The sequence below is a fragment of the Pongo pygmaeus genome, chromosome X, assembly GCF_028885625.2.
Source record: "Pongo pygmaeus isolate AG05252 chromosome X, NHGRI_mPonPyg2-v2.0_pri, whole genome shotgun sequence".
In the NCBI taxonomy this organism is placed as follows: Eukaryota; Metazoa; Chordata; class Mammalia; order Primates; family Hominidae; genus Pongo; species Pongo pygmaeus.
In genome coordinates this window covers 139,053,440-139,075,946 of record NC_072396.2, presented here as the reverse complement: position 1 = coordinate 139,075,946, position 22,507 = coordinate 139,053,440, and the positions used below count along the sequence as shown (strand labels likewise).

The following is a 22,507-nucleotide window of genomic DNA, read 5'->3' as shown; positions in this document are numbered from 1 at the left end:
AGCTCCAGCTGTCAGAGTGTTTCAGCCAAGCCTCCTCATTCAACTAACTGGTCTTAACTTACCATTTGAAAGCAGCTGTGGTTAAAGCAGAGCTTGCTGACTCAGCCCATGTAGTAAGGATGACTAAACACAAGAATTTCCTGTGGAGGGGGGAGGCGGGGGATGGAAAATATCTTTCAAATGCATTTGTTTCAGGGAACCCTTCTGATCAGTCAGGAGGTAGCCCACCGTGGGCCCATGAGGAAAAGCAGCAGGCTGTCCCCGCTCAGCACCAAGGCAGGATTTGCAGATGTTTCCTTTCTTTTTTCTAAACAACATTGTGGCTGTCTCGGCACCATTTTGGTCTGGCCAGCATTTGCACGGAGCTTCATCTGCCAACTGATACAGCCCAAAGCCAAGCGGAGCAGATGCCTTCCCTGACTGGAGGGGCCTTTCACATTCCTCTGCTCAGAGCCCTTCCCCCAGGGGTGAATTGGGGCTGATCTGCTTTATCTCAAGACAGTTTCAATTCTGAGCCCACCTTGAACTCAAAAGAGAGGATCATTTATGCTGACCGATCAGAAAATATTGTGGGCTGGCTTCCATCTCCAGGATGCACCCTAGGGAGTTTGCAATCTGGAGTAACGTTATCATTTTCGGGTCTGAGTACCACACAGACATTGGACAACTTTAGGAAACAAACATTGACCTTCAGTTGGGTTGCTCACCAGCTTAAAGCGGTAATCCAGTGAACCCAAAATTTGGGTAAATATTTTAAGACTGTTGGCTGGAAAAGAGTCTGCCTTGCTCAATTAGAAAGTGTAAGACACCTGGTGCATTTGGGGATGACACATTTTATTTACAACTTGCAAAATAGAAAAGGGCAGCAGGGAAAAAGAGAGAGTGAACATACTCAGCCATCTTCTGAAAGCCATATACAACTCAAACAGTTCAGTCATTGAGGATTCAAGTCCAAGGGGCCTGCCTCACCCTCATGCTCACAAGGAGAAAACAGGACTAACTGCCTCCGAGGTCTCAAACAAGACCAAGGATTTTTTTTTCTTTTCTTTTCTGTTTTTTTTTTTTTTTTTTTTTTGAGACAGAGCCTGCTCTGTTGCCCGGGCTGGAGTGCAGTGGCACGATCTCGGCTCGCGGCAACCTCCACCTTCCAGGTTCAAGCGATTCTCCTGCCTCAGCCTCTCAAGTAGCTGGGATCACAGGTGCGCACGACCACACCTGGCTAATTTTTGTAGTTTTAGTAGAGATGGGATTTCACCATGTTGGCCAGGCTGGTCTTGAACTCCAGACCTTAAGTGATCCGCCAGACTCGGCCTCCCAAAGTGCTGGGATTACAGGCATGAGCCACTGCGCCTGGCCAAGGATCTATTTTTCATAAGCAAGTAAAAATTTCTTAATCTAATGGGGGAAATGTTCTGGAACAGGCAATGTAGAGTAATGGAAAACAAACTGGTCTGGCAGGGGGAGAGGGGAGAAGGAAGAAGGGAGTGTCCTAGTTCCCTTGGGTGTGAAGGGTGACCCAAGAAGTGTAAGCTTTGAAGTGTTATTTTACTTTTCTAAGTCTGTTTCTGATTCAGTAAATACTTTAGCTACACATAGTGCCTAGTAATAATATGTTTTCTGAATAAGTGAGAGTGAGAGAGAAAAAGAAAGCAATGAATATATGAATGAATATGTCAAGAAAGTGAATTGATATATGACAGAAAGGTAAGGATTTGCATAGTTCATGGAGTTGGTTTGAAGCTTAAATGAAATCGTGGTTATGAGTTCTCATTTTCTAACACTACGCTTAATACATTATCTGTATACTCACTATCTTATTTGAATCTTTCGAGGCTCCTGTGAGATAAGCAGGGTAAGGACTGTCACCTATCTGATAGAGGGAATTGAGTATCGGAGAGGTGGAGAGGCAATAGATGATGGAACTAGGGGCTCCCCATCTGGTGCTCCTTCTAACGTACCACACAACCTCTTACTTTCAGATGAAAAAGGTTTTTAAAGAAGAAAGTTCTATAGGACCACCACATAGGATCTATGACTTACAACTAAGCACCTTTTATATGAGGGCTTAAACACTGGACGAGGGCTTAGAAGAAGAAATATCAGGCTAGGACTAACAATGCTATTGAAGATTATGGTAAGAACTTGTCAACTCAAAATATAAGAGGCCAGGCGGATATGGTGTTGGAATGACTTGGGTTTGGATTATCTAATATTTTTGTAAAAGAACAATGGGACCTCTAGTTGGCAAGGAACTAACAGTTGCTGTTTGAAATAACATGGGCCACTATAAGAAGGTTGACTGTAGACTCAAGTGAGTCAGCCAATATCTACTTAGTTTGTCCCATCAGGTGCCTGGCCTTTCATGAAGCCATAAGCTGTTTAGCAGGAACAGACTTGTGGTCTGAGTCTTCTCCAGGTTTACATGGGTCTTAGAACCTTTGACTCATGATACTGAATGGTGCTGTTTAATAAAGTCATATAGTCTAGTCCCCATCCAGTAAAGCTATTCCTATCTGATAAGTCACTGTCCACCCTCCAGTGACAAAACAAATGAACAAAAAAACAAACAAACAAAAAACTTACTGCCTACTGTACCTGTAGTTTCCAGCTTTGTGTTCTGGACAGTTCTGATGATGGTCGTCTGTGCCATCATCATTTCTAACTGCATGGGGCACTAGGGAAATAGAGATATGTTCATTGTAAGGGTGCCTCATGCTGGCAATTAGACATTGAAAACAAAATTTTCATAAAGCAAATCCTTATTTTTGTGCCCTAGATTGGCTTGTTATTTAAAGAAATCATTGATCTCTAGTTTATCATTTTCTAAAACATAGAATTATGTTTTCTTTTTCTTTTCTTTTCTTTTTCTTTTTTTTTTTTTTTTTTTTTTTTTGAGATGGAGTCTTGCTTTGTCACCCAGGCTCGAGTGCAGTGGCGCAATCTCAGCTCACTGCAACCTCCGCCTCCCAGGTTCAAATGATTCTCCTGCCTCAGCCTCCCGAGTAGCTGGGATTACAGGCACATGCCACCATGCCTGGCTAATTTTTGTATTTTCAGTGGAGATGGGGTTTCACCATGTTGGCCAGGCTGGTCTTGAACTCCTGACCTCGTGATCTGCTCGCCTCGCCCTCCCAAAGTGCTGGGATTACAGGCATGAGCCACCGCGTCCAGCCAGAATTAGGTTTTCTTAGTGCAGGAGTTTTAAACATGGGGTCTGTTGCTCTTGGATTAGCTACAGGAAACTGGGTGAATTTTTCTGAAACTATGTGCAGAATTGTGTTTTTGCTTTTACATACTTTTCTGAGAGGATCTACAGCTTTCCTCAAATTCTCAAAAGGGTTAACACCCAAAAAGGTGAAGAAAAACTGGGTGAAAAAAATGGTGGAACTATAATTGTGTTTGTGAGTCCTAAAGTATGCAGCTTCAACTGCAATTTATTAAGAAGGTGGCTTTGTCTCTGTCAATTGCATGGTCTGGTTCTCCTCCTTCTGCTGCCTCTGAAGGATAGGTACCCATGGGACATAGTGCCAAGCTTTGACTTTTTCTCTGTCGTATTTGCAGGGTATTAACCATGCTAATAGGAGTTGAGTGGCAATTGTTGTAGACTAAAATAAGGTATTATTTGATAACATTTCTAATTCCTTGTCCTCAGTTGTCAACCCCAGAGTACAGCCTATAAGGCAGACATCTTTGTTGCATGACTTCAGCTTTAGAATCAGAGAGCTCTGTGACCTTGGGAAAGTCACTTAACCTCTCTGAGCCTCAGTTTTCATCTGGCAGGTGGGAATAATAACAGGGTTGTTGTGAGGATTATAAGTGAGATGATGAGGCTGGGCATGGTGTCTCACGCCTGTAATCACAGCCCTTTGGGAGGCTGAGGTGGGCAGATCGCTGGAGCCCAGGAATTCAAGACCAGCCTAGGCAACATAACGAAAGCACGTCTCTACTAAAATAAAAATAAAAATAAAAGATTATCCAGGCATGGTGGTGCACACCTGTAGTCCCAGCAACTGAGGAAGCTAAGGTGGGAGGATTGCTTGAGCCTGGGAGGTTGAGGCTACAGTGAGCCATGATCGCACCACTGCACTCCAGCCTGGGCAACAGAGTGAGAACCTGTCTCAAAAAAAAAAGTGAGATGATGTATATAATGTGCTGGAAACATAGTAAGTGCTTAATAAATAGCAATGCCAGTGGTACCTGTGCTGATAAGCAAGTTTCTAAGAAGATCCAGAGCTCTTTCCTGAGGATATGGATAGCTCTGTCTGGGAGCTACCTTGCTGCCCGGGGCCATGCTCAGTGGTCCATCCATGGGCATGGGAACAAAACCAGTTGGACCTTTGTCACTTTATTCAAAACATAGGGTTTGGCCTGTTCAACACTTGTCCTCTGCTAGAAACTGTTGAGGAGCCCTGAAACCGTGTTTGACTATTAAACCCAGAAGTTCTATGTAGGGAAAAGGGAGGAACAATTGATGCAGTCAAATCAGCTCAAAAGCTCCAGTCGATGCTTTGACCCAGCAGCAATAATAGTGTCCAAAGGGCCTTCCCATCCCTGTTCTCATTTTATCCTCAAAACAGCCATATGCGGTAAGCAGAGCAGGTGCTGGAGAAGCCACTTATTGCAGCAATGATAAAGGAGGTCCAGAAGTTTTAAGGACTTTGTGAAAATGCAGTGGTTTGTAAATAAGTAAAATTCGTGTGTTAGCAAGAAATGTTTATTGGGTATTCATTTTAGAATATTGAGTTTATTGAGTATAACTGAATATAGCACAGAGCTGGGCACATGGAAAGGCTTATATAGTCAGATTGGAGTGGCAAGAATTTCATGATAATGCATCAAAAAGATTATATATCATGACCAAGTGGGATTTATCCCTGGGATGCAAGGTGAGTTTAACATACACACATCAGTCAATGTGATACACCACATTAACAAAATGAGGCTAAAAACCACCTGATCATCTTAATAGATGCAGACAAAGCATTTGACAAGGTTCAACATCCTTTGTTGATACAAACTCTCAACAAATTAAGTATAGAAGGAACTTACCTCAACACAGTAAAACCGTTTGTGAAAAGCCTGCAGCTAACATCATAATCAATGGGGAAAAACTGGAAGCTTTTACTCCTCTAAGATCCAGTACTAGGCAAGGATCCCAATCTCGCCACTTCTATTCAACATAGTATTGGAAGTACTAGCCAGAGCAACCACACACCTTTTTTGAAAGGCATCCAAATAAGAAAGGAAGAAGTAGGCCGGGCATGGTGGCTCATGCCTGTAATCCCAGCACTTTGGGAGGCCGAGGCAGGCAGATCACTTGAGTTCAGGAGTTCGAGATCAGCCTGGCCAACATGACGAAACCCTGCCTGTACTAAAAATACAAAAATAAGCTGGGCATGGTGGCTTGCACCTGTAGTCCCAGCTGCTTGGGAGGCTGAGGCACGAGAATCGCTTGAACCCGGGCGGTGGAGGTTGCAGTGAGCCAAGATCATGCCAGTGCACTCCTGACTGGGCAAAAGAGCCAGACCAAGTCTCCCCACACCCCCCCCCCAAAAAAAAAAGAAAGAAAGAAAAGAAAGGAAGAAGTAAAATTATCCCTTTGTAGATGACGTGATGGCGGCTGCCTATAATCCCAGCTACTTGGGAGGCTGAGGCAGCAGAATAGCTTGAATTAAGGAGGCGAAGGCTGCAGTGAGTCGAGATCGCACCACTGCACTCCAGCCTGGGTGACAGAGAGAGACTGTCTAAAAAAAAAAAAAGTGATATTCAGATTTGATGTAATCCCCATCAAAATTCCAGTAGCATTTTTCACAGAAAGAGAAACACAATTCTAAAATTTGTGTGGAACCACAAAAGACCGCAGATAGCTGAAGCAATTTTTTTTTGTTTTGTTTTGAGACGGAGTCTTGCTCTGTCGCCCAGGCTGGAGTGCAGTGGCGCGATCTCGGCTCACTGCAAGCTCTGCCTCCTGGGTTCACGCCATTCTCCTGCCTCAGCCTCCTGAGTAGCTGGGACTACAGGCACCCGCCACCATGCCCAGCTAATTTTTTGTATTTTTAGTAGAGACGGGGTTCACCATGTTAGCCAGGATGGTCTCCATCTCCTGACCTCGTGATCTGCCTGCCTCGGCCTCCCAAAGTGCTGGGATTACAGGCTTGAGCCACTGCGCCCAGCTAAGGTGAAGCAATCTTCAGAGGCAGAAAAAGAGAAAGTTGGGGGCACTTCCTGATTTCAAATTATATTACAGGCAGGTGGTCCAGTGGCTCATGCCTGTAACTCCAGCGCTTTGGGAAGCCAAGGTGGGAGGATAGCTTGAGTCCAGAAGTTTGAAACCAGCCTCAGAAACACAGCAAGATCCTGTCTCTACAAAATAATTTTTTTTTAATTAGCTGGGCATGGTGGCGCATGCCTGTAGTTCTAGCTACTAGGGAAGCTGAGATAGGAGGATTACTTGAGCCCAGGAGTTCGAGGTTACAGTGAGCTATGATTTTGCCACTGCTCTCTAGCCTGAGCGATGAGCAAGACCCTGTCTCTTAAAAAAAAATTATATTAAAAATCTATAGTAATCAAAACAGTATAACTCTGGCATTAAAAAAGACACATAGACCAATAGAATAGAATAGAGAGCCCATAAATAAACCCAAGCATACACAGTCAACTAATTTTTAACAAGGGTGCCAAGAAGACACCATGGGGAAAGGGCATCTCTTCAACAAATGGTGTTGGGAAAACTGGATATCCACATGCAAAAGAATGAGATTAGACTTTTATACCATACATAAAAATCAACTCAAAATTGATTAAAGGCCTACATGTAAGACCTGAAACCATAAAGCTAGAAGAAAACCTAGCAGAAAAGCACCTTGACATTAGCTTTGGCAATGATATTTCAGATATCACACCAAAAGCTCAGATTACAAAAGCAAAAATAAAGAAGCGAGACTACATCAAGCTAAAAGCTTCTGTACAGCAAGGAAAATAATCAACAAAATGAAAAGGCAGCCTACAGATTGGGGGAAAATATTTGCAAATAATATATCTAATAAAGGGCTAATATCCAAAATATGTAAGGAACACACACAACTCAATGGCAAAATAAATAAATAACCTGATTTAAAAATGGGCAAAGGATCTGAATAGACATTTATCTAAAGAAAACATACAAACGGCCAACAAGTATATGAAAAGGTGCACAATATCACTAATCATTAGGGAGATGCAAATCAAAATCGCAATGAGATATCCCCTACATCTGTTAGGTTGGCTATTGTCAACAAGTCAAAAGACAACAAGTGTTGGCAAAGTTGTGGAGAAAAAGGGACCCACCTGTACACTGCTGGTGGGAATGTAAATGAGTAAAGCCATTGTGGAAAACAGGATAGAGGTTCCTGAAAAAATTAGAAGTGGAATTACCATATGGCCTATCAATTCCCCTTCTGGATATATACCCAAAGGAAATGAAATCAGCACCTCGTAGAGATATCTGTCCTCCCATGTTCATTGCAGCATTATTCACAATAGCCAAGATTCAGAAACAATTTGTGTCCATGGATGGATGCATGGATAAAGAAATTGTGGTGGCCGGGCACAGTGGTTCACGCCTGTAATCCCAATGCTTTGGGAGGCCAAGGCAGGAGGATTGTTTGAAGCCAGGAGTTCGAGACCAGCCTGTGCAATATAGTGACACCCTGTCTTTACAAAAGTAAAGAAAAAAAATTAGCTGGGCATGATATTGCCCATCTGTAGTGCCAGCTACTCAGGAGGTGGAGGTGGGAGGATAGCTTGAGCCCAAGAGTTTGAGGCTACAGTGAGCTATGATGGCACCACTGCACTCCAGCCTAGGCAACAAAGTGAGACTCTATCTCTACATAAAAAATGAAATTGTGGTATGTATGTATATTGTGTGTGTGTGTGTGTGTGTGTATCATATATACAGAATATTATTCAGCCTAAAAGAGAGAGTGATCCTGCCATTTGTGACAACATGGCTGAACCTGGAAGACATTAGGCTAAGTGAAATAAACCAGGCATAGAAAGAAAATACTGGATGATCTCACTTATATGTAGCATGTAGAATTTTTAAAAAGAGCTGATGATGTACAGCATGAGGACTATAGTTAATGACATTGTATGTAATTTCCTAAGAGAGTGGAGTTTAGGTGCTCTTACCACACAAAAAAGGTACTTATGTGAAGTGATGGATATATTAATGCTTGATTGTATTATTTTACTGTATATATATATATATATATATATACACATCACATTATACACCTCAAATATATATGCAATAAACATTTTAAAAGAATACATGAAAGTAAAATCATAAGAAAGTATAACTAGACACTGGGTGGTCTGGTACAGCTAAGAGCTGTGAGACTGTAGCAAAGGGAAGATGTAGGTCGGTTGCAGGATCCAGGGAAGGCTTCGTGGAGGAGGTGGGCCCTGGGCTGCTAGGGAGGTGGAGGGAAGCAGTGTGGCAGGCAGATAAGCAGGAGCGTAGAGGTTGGGATGAGCAGGCTGGGGGAATGGAGGGGCTCACACAGTGGTCAGCCAGCGGGGTCGCTTTGGGAAGTAGTGGTAATTTTGATTAAAGAGGTTATGGAAGGCATCGATTGCTCAAACAAGGGAAGGGGACTGGACTTGATTTGATAGGCGGTGAGGGGCAGTGAGGTGTGGCAACAGAGTGGCAAGAAAAGGCAGTGGAGTCGGAGAGTCCAGCTGGGAGCCAGGAGTAAGAATCTAGCCATCAATGATCAGAGTCTGGGCTAGGATGAAGCCATAGAAACAGAGAAAGGGGAAGGATGAAAGCGCTCACTGGTCTCTAGAGCCTTTGCTTGGAGTAACACAAAGACCTTTCTCTCTGTAAGGAGCAAGTCCATTTTTGGTCTTTATATTTCTACAGCATGAGAAGTGCCTCTTTCATCCAGGAGCACGTGCCCTGCTTGAAGAAAACCAGGCAAGACAGCTTGCAAAGGAGAGAGCCTGAGAGATGACTTTTCATGTTGCACAATGGTTCTTCACCAAAGGAGTCACAGAGGATCTTTTGACATAGACACTGCCCTAACTTATGTGCAAGTTACTGCCCTGCATCCTAGGGAGGCTTTGAGGTGTGGGATGACAAAGTACCTCCACAGTCCCCTTCCTCCGCCTCTGCCCATGGTTCTACTTGATGTAACAGGTCTTGTGAGTCTTTTCTGGTGGGAAAATGCTCTCTCAGCCTTCACAGGTCAGTCATGAACCTGGTCCCACATGGACACAATTCTGTTGACATTTTAGCATGAAAGGTACAAAAGGGAAATCTGCAAAGGGGTCTCAGGATTCAGTTCCCTGGATCATCCTGTGCATTTCTTTCTCAGATTTGAGGTTTTTCCTTTTATTTTGGCGATGGGGCCTCACTATGTTGTTCAGGCTGATCTGGAACTCCCAGGCTCAAGCGATCCTCCCAACTCAGCCTCCCGAGTTGCTGGGGTTACCAGTGTTAGCCACCCAACCCATCTCAGATTTGAGCATTTCTTTCAGAAATATGAGTGAGGTGGTTTCATGTGAAGACCGCTCTGAGGCTCTGAAGCATCATTTCTACCTGCTATGTGTGCCTGAGAAACCCATGCCTGGCCCAATCCCCATATACCCTCAAGTAAAAATGGGATAATAGGGCCCCCCGGGGGTCCATGCACTTGACCAAGGTTGCTCTTAGAGGCTGGATTCAGCACAGATTCAGCTACTCCAGCTCAGGAGCAGGGCAAAGCAAAGGTACCAATACATTCATCTGGCTGGAAAAGGAGGATTTTGTTTTTACGAACTTTAAAGGAATATAAAAATGACTTTGTTGTGATTGAATTGCCTTGCTGGATGAAGTGCCCTGTGGCTCCAGGGCTTAGAGAGGATTGCATGGAGACCGTGTATTTCCTTATGTATGTTTCTATATAGATATATTTCCTTATATACAAACATCTGCACAATTGTGTTTGGGAGCCCCAGGCTAAAACTAAGACCCTGACATTTTTGAAACTTTGTTGGATAGAAACTAGGGGCGGAGAAATCCTGTTTAATTGCTGCAAGTAGTTTTTAGCTTATAAGAGATGAAACATTTGATATTCATTTAGGACAAACTCTTCCTGTTTTAATGATAGCATCTCCTATGTATTGAGAGCTTCCTATGTGTCCGGCACTGTGCTAAACGCTTTACATACATAATCTCATTTAATCTTCACAGTGTCCTTAAAAGTGAGGTACTATTGTTGTCCTCCATTTTACAGAGAAGGAAAGTGATGGAAAGAGAGGTTGAGGGTCTTGATTAAGGCAAGGTGGCTAATAGGTGGAAAGCTGGGGTTTGAACTATAGTCTTAATGACTGTGCAAAACGTCCTGGTGAGCACTACTTAAGTTTCTTCTCCCTGCAAATTTAAAGCAAATACTTTCTAATGAAATCAGGTGTGGTACAAGAAGCAGAAATGGCTTTGCAAGGAGGAAGATATACAAAGTCGTCTACCAGGGAGGCAGAGTAGCATTTCTGCAAACTAGTTTGCTATTGGAGCAATTACATCTCGGCTGAAGAGAGAACAAGTACGGTGAGGTGATGGAGTGGAGTTTGACTTTGAGTCCCTTGAGTGCAAGAAGGCCAAGAGCCAGAGGCTGACAGGCCTGAGAAACCATAGCACCCATGGAGCTGCTTCTAAGCCCAGGGGTTCAAGTGTGACCTAGAGTTGGGCAGAGCAGACAACCAGCTCATTGCACTAAACCCACGCCTGCCTTGTGTCTCGTGCCTTTTTATCATGGTAGTTTTTAACTCGCTATTTCTGGCACACTGGAAAGTTTTCATTTTTGGGTTGTCCACTGTGCATCTAACTACCGCATTGAACTCTTATTCATTCTTTTGTGAAATTTTAATTCAGTTACACCTCTCGGGTTTCTAGATATGCAAGCATATCATTGCAAATATATATGCATATATATATACATATGTGTATATGCATATATACACATATGTATATGTATATGTATATGTATATGTGTGTTTGTGTATATATATATCTATATATCTATATCCACTTTACAGATAAAGAAACTAAGGCACTCAGAGAGGTTTAGAAATTACTCTAGGTCAGACAGCTAATAAGTGATAGTGTACAGATTTAAAAATAGGCCTACCTTCAGATCCTGAGCTGTAAATTACTATACAATATCTCTCATACATAAATTACATTTTTATAAAAATGAGATGATACTGTATACATTCTTTGTAATGTCCTTTCACTTAATAACTTTCTTATATGCCTAGATATATTCAATAACATAATTTTAAGGATGTATAAAATACCTTTATCATAAAAGTATAGGCCAAGCATGGCGGCTGATGCCTGTAATCCCAGCACTTTGGGAGGTCAAGGTGGGCAGATCACTTGAGCCCAGGAGTTCGAAACCACCCTGGGCAACATGGCAAAACCCCATCTCTACAAAAAACCACAAAAATTAGCCAGGCATGGTAGTGCATACCTATAATCCTATAAGCTACTCAGAAGGCTGAGGTAGGAGGATGCACACCTATAATCCTATAAGCTACTCAGAAGGCTGGAGTAGGAGGAACACTTGAGCCTTGGAGGTGGAGGTTTGCATGAGCCTTGATCATACCACCGCACTCTAGCCGGGGCAACAGAGTGAGACCCTGTCTCAACAAAAGTAAAATAATTAACATTTATTGAGTGCTTAAGATGGATGAGACATCTTAACACGGATTATTTCAAATAAATGTGTTTACATGAGGCAGGATTACTGGTTGTTGTAGTCATATCAGTTCAGAAACTCCAGCTTGTCACTCTCCTACTTGCTGGCACCCCAGCCTGTCACCCTCGACCAGCTTTGGAGCTGTGGGATCTGCATGGATTGTTATGCTATCCAATGCAAAATGCCCTTGTCTTATTCATATGGGTAAGGAGCAAGCAGCAAGTATCTGGACTGAGCACAGGGCATGGCAAAGGCAGCCAGAGTGACCCTCCATGTTGACAAGGATTCCTGGGAGGATTTAACATTACTAGTCTAAATTAGGGACCAAGGAAAACTGTTCTCATCTAGTTTCCTGGAAGCTTTGCAATGATACTGGAACCCTAGGAAAACCATGGCCAAGAAGAGATTTTAGGAGGTACAAGAGCCAAAGGTGAACAGACACCATTGGTGGGTTGAGGGGGACCGGGTATGGTGAAAGCATCAACACTAACATCTTGCCCACAAATAAGATCCCTTCCAGCCAGGTGCGGTGGCTCACGCCCGTAATCCCAACACTTTGGGAGGCCAAAGCAGGTGGATCACGAGGTCAGGAGTTCAAGACCAGCCTGGCCAACATGGTGAAACCCCGTCTCTACTAAAAATATAAAAATTATCCAGGTGTGGTGGCGCACGCCTGTAATCCCAGCTACTCAGGAGGCTGAGGCACGAGGATTGCTTGAACCTGGGAGGCAGAGGTTGCAGTGAGCTGAGATTGCGCCATTGCACTCCAGCCTGGGTGACAGAGCGAGACTGTCTCAAAAAAAATAAAAAATAAAAATTTCTTCCACTGATGCACAGTGTCTATTTAATGCTGCTATGCTTATACTATGAACTGAACTGTGTCTCCTCAAAATTCATATACTGAAACCCTAACCCACAATGTGATGGCATTTGGAGGTGGGGCTTCGGGGAGGTACTTAGATTTAGATGAGGTCATGGAGGTGGGTTCCCCATGTTGGGATTTGTGCCCTTATAGAAGAGGAAAAGACCAGAGCTTGGAACTCCCTCACTTTCTCTTCACCCAGATGCACCAAGGAAAGGCCATGTGAGGCAGGAAGAGGGCCTTCACCAGGAACTGAATTGGACAACACCTTGATCTTGGACTTTCCAGCTTCCAAAACTGGGGGAAATCAATGTCTGTTGTGTATATTTTTGCTATGGTGGCCTGAGCAGACTAAGACACTGGTCATTTACTTCAACTGATTGCCTACATTTTGAAAGTGTTGGAGAAGAATGGTTTATGCTTCTCAGATGGCTCTCAGAATTACGTTAGAAAATATATTTTATTCATTCTTTAAGAAAAACCCACAAACAATTACCGAGTACCTGCTATGTGCCAGGCACTCTTCTAAGCAGTGACCAAGGCAGACATGATCCCTGCCTTCATGTAGCTTATAATCTAATGGAAAAGGCAGACATTGAACAAATAATCTTAAAAATAGTGATGTTATTTCCAGTTGTTATGTGGTGCTAATGAAGAAGTGAAGGAGTTATGAACAGATATAAGAGGGGACCATGACCTGAAGAGGGAGGATGAGATGGCTTCCCTGTATGTGTGCATGTGCTTTCCAGGACATAGTGGGAGATGACAATGACATTACTAGCAGAAAGAATGGCACCACAGGCCAGGTGTGGTGGCTCATGCCTATAATCCTAACACTTTGAGAGGCTGAGGAAGGAGGATCATTTGAGCCCAGGAGGTCAAGGCTACAGTGAGCTATGATTGCACCACTGCACTCCAGCCTGGGTGGGAGAGTGAGACCACTGTCTCTCAAAAAAGAAAAAGAGGCCGGGCATGGTGGCTCACTCCTGTAATCCCAGCATTTTAAGAGGCCGAGGTGGGCGAATCATGAGGTCAGGAGGTACAGACCATCCTGACCAACATGGTGAAACCCCGTCTCTACTAAAATATAAAAAATTAGCCGGACGTGGTGGCGGGTGCCTGTAGTCCCAGCTACTCGGGAGGCTGAGGCAGGGGAATCACTTGAACCTGGGAGGCGGAGATTGCAGTGAGCGGAGATGGCGCCACTGCACTCCAGTCTGGCAACAGAGCAAGAACTCCATTTCAAAAAAAAAAAAAAAAAGAAAGAAAAGAAAAAAAGAAAAAGAAGAGTGATACAATTTGATGGAATAAAGCACATTTACAGTGTTGTCCAACCACCACCACTATCTATTTCCAGAACATTTTCATCATCCCAAAAGGAAATCCTATGCCCCTTTAAGTACTCACTCCCTGTTGTTCCCTCCCCCTTGCCCTACATAACCACTGATCTATTTTCTGTATCTGTGGATGTGAACATTCTGGATATTTCATGTAACTGGGATCATATAGCAGTCTTTTTGTGTCTGGCTGCTTTCACTTAGCATAATGTTCTCAAGGTTTATCCAAATTGTAGCATGTATCAGCACTTCATTCCTTTTTATGGCTGAATAATATTCCATTGTACTGATAGACTACATTTTGCTTGTCCGTTCATCAGCTGATGAACATTTGGATTGTTTCAACCTCTTGGCTATTATCAATAGTGCTGCTAAACATTTGGGATACAAGTTTTTGTTTGAACACCTATTTCCAGTTCTATTGGATATGTATCTAGGAATAGACTGGCTGGGTCATATGGTAATTCTGTGTTTAACTTACTGAGGAACAAGAAAATAGCACTACTTTTATTGCTGTAAAGAAAAACTCAACAACCAAAACATAATCATATGGAGATATATATATTTGTATTTTTCTTTTGCAGCTTGAAGGAATACACATTTGTTGTCTCCATTTTCATGGTTCAGTCCGGGCACAGCTTAGCTGGGTCCTCTGCTCAGTGTGTCATAAGCCTGCAGTCCAGGTGTTGTCTAGGATGCATTCTCATCTGGAGATCTGGAGCTTGGGGTCCTCATCCAAGGTTGTTAAGGTTGTTGACAGAATTGAGTTCCTTGCTGCTCTAGTGCTGAGGCTCTCACTTCCAGGAGGCTGCCCCTCTCTCTACAACCTTGTTTGCTTCTTCATGTCCAGCAGGAAATGCTGTCTCTCTTCAGGGAGGGCTAATAGCTTTCACTTGATTACATCATCCCCACCCAAGATAATGTTTTTTGTTTTGTTTTGTTACAGTCCAGAGGCCTTTTTTTTTACATATATACCTATTATGCCATGAATTCATGCGGAGTAGGTTCCAGCAGCTCCGGCTCCTTCCCATTGGTTCTCGCACAGTGTGCTTCTCTGGGTGGAGCAGGCTGGTGCTTCAGTTGAACCCAGGTACCTTTCTCTTTGGCTTCCTTTTTTTCTGAACAGTTTCCTTCGTGCAATTCAGGATGCTATTTTTTGGCTCTTAATAAAGTGCTTAATATGCTCAATATGCACATTAATTCTCTCGGCAGGAATCTTACCCTTGTGTTTTTAAAACAATGCCAACAGCACACTGGGTAACAATGTAGGCTCCTGCAGTTTTGCCATGAAAACATTTGTGGGGTATTCCTTTCTGAACAGTGCCCATTCCCTTGATGTCTACAATATCACCTTTCTTGTAGATTCACAGGTATGTGGCCAAAGGAACAAACCCATGTTCTCTAAAAGGCCTAGAGAACACATATTGGGTGCCTCTTCTCTTTCCCTTTGTGTTCATTATTTTGGCAAAATACTAGAAGATGGTGGTTCTGGCCAAAAGTGATCATCTGTCTTTTTTATTAACTCAAAATCAGCTGATATGTGACTTTAGTTACATCTTGAAGCTATATTTTAAAATATTTCGTACAGATGTAGAGGGTACAAGTGCAGACTTCCTACATGCATATATGGTACCATGGTGGACTTTGGGCTTTTGATGTACTCATCACTCGAATAGTGAACATTGTACACAATAGGCAATTTTCTGCAAAAGACATGATTTCATTCTTTTTTATGGCTGGGTAGTGTTCCATGATGTATAGCTACCACATTTTCTTTATCCGATCCACCACTGATGGACACTTAGGTTGGTTCCATTATCTTTGCTATTGTGAATAGTACAGTGATAAACATGAGTGCAAGTATCTTTGTGATATAATGATTTCTTTCCCTGTGGGTAGATACCCAGTAGTGGGACTCCTGGATCGAATGATATTTCTAATTTTAGCTCTTTGAGAATGGATCAAATGATATTTCTATTTTTTGTTCTTTCAGAACTATCCCTACTGTTTTCCATAAGTTGTGCTAACTTACATTCTAACCAACAGTACATAAGCATTCCCTTTTCTCCACATCCTCACCAACATCTATTTTTCTTTTTAATTATAGCCATTCTGACTGGTGTAAGATGGTATCTCATTGTGGTTTTAATTTGTGTTTCTCTGATTAGTGATGTTGAGTATTTTTTCACATGTTTATTGGCCACTTGTATGTTTAAAGCTATATTTTTAAGCATTATGATAAGCAATCTAGCCAGATTAGTGATAAATGAACACTACTCTCAAGGAGGAGAATCCAAGTGAGTAATTCAGCACACGCACATCACTACAGTTAGAAAAACTACACAAATACAACTTTTTTTTTTTTTTTTTTTTTGAGATGGAGTCCCACTCTGTCACCCAGGCTGGAGTGCAGTGGTGCGATTTCGGCTCACTGCAGCCTCCGCCTCCCAGGTTCAAGCGATTCTCCTGCCTCAGCCTCCTGAGTAGCTGGGACTACAGGTGCATGCCACCACACCCAGCTAATTTTTTTGTATCTCTAGTAGAGACAGGGTTTCACCATGTTGGCCAGGATGGTCTTGATCTCTTGACCTTGTGATCCACCCGCCTTGGCTTCCCAAAGTGCTGGGATTACAAGCGTGAGCCACCATGCCCGGCCACAAATAACACTTTCTATTGGCCAACCCAGGAAGAAACATGAACTTCCTTCCTCAAGTTTGAGGCTGGAGTCTTTGTCATAGCCTTCAGTCACTAGTGAGACTGGTGTTCTCCTCATCCAACCATGAACACATTGAGGACAAGGGCACATCTGAGTCATCTCTGTCATCCCAGTGCATGGCACAGTCAACATTTGTTGGTGGAAGGAAGGCAGGAATGCCACCCATCCCCCCCGGGGAGATGGTCTTGGGCATAGTCTCTCTTTGCATTGCTCCTGCAGGGTAGTGAGCCACCTCTACCCTCACAGCAACCTCCTCTCCGTCATCCATCACTTCAGGTCACTCAGTGATGAGCAAGCCAGCTGATAGCACTTTCCAGCTACACAAATGGATAAATCACAGAAACCAACATTTGTCAGACTCAGCTATCCTGATTCTTCTTGTGAACAAAATGATCATTAATTCCTTTGGACGAGTCCCCTAGTCTCCAGCCATTTGTCTCCTTTCCCCATGGGCAAATAAAAATGGGAATCTTATTAGTGGTCTTTAGTCATCTCATAGCATTGTGGGGAGAGCTGAAGCTGGATGAATGGACATCCCTGAGCTTGTGGAGTTCTCATCAAGTGGGCAGTGACTGGGTATGATCCCCTTTGGAGCCTGTCACTGCTGTTGACATTGAAAATACCGGTGTGGAAACAAATGCTGTCTTTGTCACAGGCTCAACTACAGGGGCCTCTCCTTCCCTAAGCTGGCAGCTGAGACTAAGTACTTGAGATCCCTGGGCCAGCTGTTGTGGAGTAAACGCCAGGCAGTAGGTAAGGCAAGATTCAGAACTGGGCAGAAAGCCAGGCTGGAGAGGGAGCACTGATAGGAGGGGAGCACAAAAGTTGGCAAACAAATGCTTTCCAAGTAGGTTTTAAAAAACACAATCTGGCCTCTGAAGTAGACAAAGCACCAATGGGGGGTGCAGGGGTGGGGGTGCTGCCTGAATGCCTGCTCTGACTATCAGCTCAAGAAGATTCTAGAACTGGAAAGGCACTGTGAGCAATGTTTCCCGAGGAGGCTTCCCTTGGAGCACAGAAAGATAGCCACACCCTTTGAAGTTAGCTGGGAGCTTACAAAGGGCAGTGTTGTTTCCACTAAGGAAGAATGATAGCCCTGCATAATGGTGTCCTTATTCTGTAAACCCCAGACCTTGTGTGATGAGGGGCAAGTGAGCCTGCAGGCCCCAGCAAAGGGGGAGGAAATGGTTGGCAAAACACATACTTTTAGCTTGCTTACTGGTCAACATGGAAGGTCTTCCCTAGGAAGATGGTGTGGTCAAAGTCAGGGGTCTGTTTCAACTCTCTTCCAAGGATGATTGCTAAATCATATCAAGATACCTTTTTAATTTGATGATGGCTGATGTAAGTTTCCAAATGCTCACATCTTCTGTCATATTTGATGTATTTCAGTGAATCATGCCACAGGCTGAGAGGCTCTAGAGATGAAAGGCTGATGAGAAAAAATGGATGAGCCCATTGTTTTACATCAGAATGTGAATGGTGATATTTCTGAGTAGTGGGATTCCTGTCACACAAAAGGAGAAGTCAGTAGGCTAGCAGTAGCTGCCAAGGGCAGCTTATTGGACAATTATTAGGGAACGGAATCCTAAAATTGGAATTTTAAGATAGCCTTGATCAACTTTGGAATGCCTATGGTATTGCATCATACATGCTTATGTCAGGGACCACTTCCAAAATTCTGACTCATCTCCCAGGCCAATGAAACCATTTCAGCATGTGAATTACACCCCTGGTGTCGTCCAAGGGAATTTTTGTCAGCCCTGGTGCCCAGGACTGATTCCATTAGGCCTAGGAGAAGCTGTGTGGTGCAACAGAAAGAGCCATGAGGAGCCCTGAGCTCTAGTTCTAGCTCTGTTGCCAATTAACTGTCATTCCAAGTGAATCTTTTAGTGAATCTGTGTCTTGGTTTCTTCAGCAGTTAAAAAGAGACAGTTGAATTTGATGAGTTAGTCTCTTACGGCTTTAAAAATAAAAATGCATGTTTCATAGCTTGGCATTTAACAAAGAATTGTGGATATGTAAGTAATCTAATTTTATAATTTTCTTTAGGTATGAAAGGGACCTTAAACATCGTATAGTCCAACCCCTTTATCATACAGATGTAGAAACCAAGGTGCAGAAAGGGGAAGGGATTTGATCAATTAGTGCAGAATTAGGGTTAGAGATCAGGTTTCTGGATTCCCAGTCCAGTGCATTTTCCACTACATTTATTTTTAAATCAAGTAATACATGAGCATGGTTTAAAAATATCAAATAGGCAGCTGGGTGCAGTGGCTCACACCTGTAATCCCAGCACTTTGGGAGGCTGAGGCGGGTGGATCACGAGGTCAGGGGATCAAGACCATCCTGGCTAACACGGTGAAACCCCATCTCTACTAAAAATACAAAAAAGATTACCCAGGCGTGGTGGCGGGCACCTGTAGTCCCAGCTACTCGGGAGGCTGAGGCAGGAGAATGGCGTGAACCTGGGAGGTGGAGCTTGCAGTGAGTGGAGATCATGCCACTGCACTCCAGCCTGGGTGACAGAGCAAGACTCCGTCTCAAAAAAGAAAAAAAAAAAATACATATATATATATATATATATATAAAATACAGAGAGCTGATAATAAAAAACAACAGTTCTCTGCCCCACTCCTCCCCATCCCCAGTCCCATTCCTCAGAGGCAACCATTTTTTAACAGATTCTGTTGGCAATTCATTTGATAGTTACTTCTGAATCTCTAAATATTACTCTGTTCCCATTCTTGATTTATCCATTTTGGACATTATCTATTAACTCCCTGTTATAAAAATGGGAGATTTAGCTCACTTAACATTACTCCCAACTGCCACTCTTTCTTCTGCCTCCCCATGGTTGATAGCATTATTTTATGAGATTTTTAAAAATTCACTTTTTAAAATAGCATGCTATTTTAAAATTTACTTTTTTGGTGTACAGCTCTATGAGTTTAGGCAAATACATAGTCATGTAACTGCCACCGCAATCATGATATAGAACAATTCCATTACCCCCCAAATCCCCTCATACTGCCCTTTGTAATTGGCTCCTCCCTTTACCCCCTACACTGATCTGTTTTGTTGCTACAATTTTGTCTTTTCCAGAATGCCCAGAAATTGAATCATATACTATATAACCCTTTGATACTGACTTCTTTCACTCAGTATAACTATTTTGAGATTCATGTATGTGTTGTTCATTCTTTTGTATTGCTGAATAGTACTCCACTGCATGGATGTACCACAGCTTATCCATTCACCAGTTGCAGACCATTTCAGTTGTTTCCGGTTTGACAGCATTATTTTTAGTTATTCTATTGATTACTTTTTAACTGAAAATCATATACTGAAACCTCTACTTCTTGCACCATCATCAACTATATAGTAAGTAGGTCTTCTTTTTCAGAATAGTAAATGCTTTGGACTGATTGAAAAACATAATACTTTCATTTCTTTAGTCACAGTTTTAGACGGATTTAATTTGAGGGTGTGATTTTTCATGGGGGTGGGAAGGTTTGTTCAAATGCTGTCCAGCAGCCCTGTTCAAGGCTACAGTCATTCTAAATGCCTCCTGTCACATAGAGGGCCTTCTCTAGTACCAGATATGCTTGTTGCTGGGAAGATACGCATGTACTTTCTGTTCTGACCGCTGCTAACTCAGTCAGTAGTTTTTGGGAAAAAGACCTTTCTTCATGTGGATTTCAGCTTTTGTCTGTCATGCTTTTTCTGTTCCAGCTGCCTTCACCAGTGAGCACAAAGCCACATTTCAAAGGAAACTGACAAATTATCCCCAGCTGCCAGAAGGAGGTTAGTTTTCTGTGTGTTCAGTGTCCCCCTTCTCTGATAACCAACAGGTTAACTTTCTAAAGGGAACTGACAGAAGCAGAAATTGTCCTTTTACCCAAATGAGTTGTGATTGTTGATTTTTTAAAAGATGTGGATTTGTAATATTCCTCTCCATTCCTACTCTAATTTATACCAGGAAATAGAGTGTAAGTGATCACAATGGAACCTCTATTGTTTGCAAGATTCATATTAATGCATTCTGGTTTTTTAAGTGCTTAAAAGATCTAAATTAATTTTTAAATTAGCTAGCATAGTGTCTTTACTCAATGAGTAGCCATTTAAAGGCTGAATGATGTCAGCCCTGGCCATAGAGATTTATGTGTTGTTATATTTCATTTGCATTTTTAACCATCTTTGTACATGTGTTATGCATCTAGCACTTATGCTGTATAACAGGAAAGAGTCTAATGCCTAGCACAGTACACTACATATAGTAGGTGCTCACTAAATGCCATTTGAATTGAAATGATCCAAAAGAGTGTCATGTATATATGACGGTAAAATATTCTATGTTAATGCAGTGAGTCAGGCATTCTCAAACACTAATAGGAATGTAAATTGGTACAACTCTCCCACAGGGCAACTTGGCAAAATGCTCGAAAGCCTTAACAATGTTCTTATCCTTTCACCCAGTAATTCTCCTTCTAAGGATTTATCCTAAAAGGAAATAGAGATGCACAAAAAAACACAAATACATGGAAATTCATTGTGGCAATATTTAAAATAGAGAAAAAGTGGAAACAACTTAAGTTGTCCATACTATGAAATCCTATGCAGTAACATTTATATTATGAAATGCAATGTAATTATTTAAAATCATGTTTAGAAGAATATTTAATGACATGAGTAAATGCTCGTGGTCTGAGTTAAGTGGGGGAAAGGAGGATACACAAACATACAGTGAAATCCCAAGTGTGTTTGTGTGTGTGTGTGTGTGTGTGTGTGTGTGTGCAGAAAAAAAAATGACTAGAAAGAAATAATAGAAATATTAACAATGATTAGCCAGCCATGGTGGAACATGCCTGTGGTCCTACCTACTCAGCAGGCTGAGATGTGAGGATCCCTTGGACCCAGAAGTTTGAGGCTGCAGTGAGCTGTGATTGCACCACCGTGCTCCAGCCTGGGTGACCATGTCCCTAAACGACAAACCACAAAACTATAATTATCCCTATGTTGTGGGATTATGAGTCATTTTCATTTTCTTATTTTTGTAATGAGCTTATCTTACTTTAAAATCCAATTTTTTTTTAATTTGAAAGAAGTAACTACTACTTATGCTAGAGGGCTGACATTCATAAAATCCTAGTAATGAGATGTAGAACCATTTCTCCAACTAGTGCCAAATCTTCATCCTTAAAAAAAAAATGAGATAGGGTCTCACTCTGTTGCCCATACTAGAGTGCAGTGGGCTGATCATAGCTCACTGTAGCCTCAAACTCTTGAACTCGGTGTCAACTCTTCAGATGACATGTGGATGGTTATGGCAGTGGTCAGTTTTTAGAAAAATTAAATAAAGCCCAGAAGTCGTTTCAGATTTAAATGCTCTGAGGGGTGGGGTACAGTGGCTCATGCCTGTAATCCTACCACTTTGGGAGGCCAAGGTGGGTGGCTCACTTAAGCCTAGGTGTTCAAGACCAGCCTGGGCAACGTGGCAAAACTTCATTATACAAAAAATTAAAAAATTAGCCAGGTCTGGTGACATGCACATGTAGTCCCAGCTACTCTGGAGGCTGAGGTGGGAGGATTGCTTGAGGCCAGAAGTTCCAGACCAGCCTAGGCAACATAGGAAGACCCCATTTCAACAAAGAAAAAAATGTGAAAAATAAGTCAGACATGGTGGTATATGCCTGTAGTCCGAGCTACTCAGGAGGCTGAGGCAGGAGGATCGCTTGAGCCCAGGAGTTCAAGGCTGCAGTGAGCTGTGATCACGCCACTGCACTCCAGCCTATTATTATTTCAATAATAATAATAATAATAATAATAATAATAATAATAATAATGCTCTGAGCCTTAGTTTGATATT

General features: G+C 42.5%; 1 protein-coding gene across 3 annotated transcripts in view; it reads left to right on the top strand.

Moving 5' to 3' along the window:
• PLAC1 (placenta enriched 1) overlaps positions 1 to 22,507 on the top strand; it is a 196,070-nt gene that overhangs the window by 139,345 nt on the left and 34,218 nt on the right. For 2 of the 3 annotated variants that reach the window (XM_054471931.2, XM_063660246.1), the window contains one exon: positions 20,374 to 20,445. The exons of the other annotated variant lie outside the window; for it this stretch is intronic. The gene's annotated coding sequence lies outside the window, so the exon portion shown is untranslated. The remainder of the gene's footprint in view (positions 1 to 20,373; positions 20,446 to 22,507) is intronic. 3 annotated transcript variants of the gene reach the window in all.